This window comes from Penaeus monodon, chromosome 24 (genome assembly GCF_015228065.2).
Source record: "Penaeus monodon isolate SGIC_2016 chromosome 24, NSTDA_Pmon_1, whole genome shotgun sequence".
Lineage (NCBI taxonomy): Eukaryota > Metazoa > Arthropoda > Malacostraca > Decapoda > Penaeidae > Penaeus > Penaeus monodon.
In genome coordinates, this window is record NC_051409.1 from 41,089,034 (window position 1) to 41,089,281 (window position 248).

The following is a 248-nucleotide window of genomic DNA, read 5'->3' on the forward strand; positions in this document are numbered from 1 at the left end:
CTTTCCAGCAATAAAAAAAAAATGTTACATGAATGGTTTACGCAAATAAACAAGCTGCTCCAAAGCTCGCCCGGATGGCGAGTTGTGAAAACGAAACCCAGTCATTTTGCAATAGTTTATTGTTAGGCTACATCACTAATGTACACTTTTCTTTATGGTCATGCAGTGTAAAATTTCGCAAAATGTCATAAACTCTTTCAGTATATAATTTTTCACTCTCTATTTATAGCTTCTATACAGTATACATT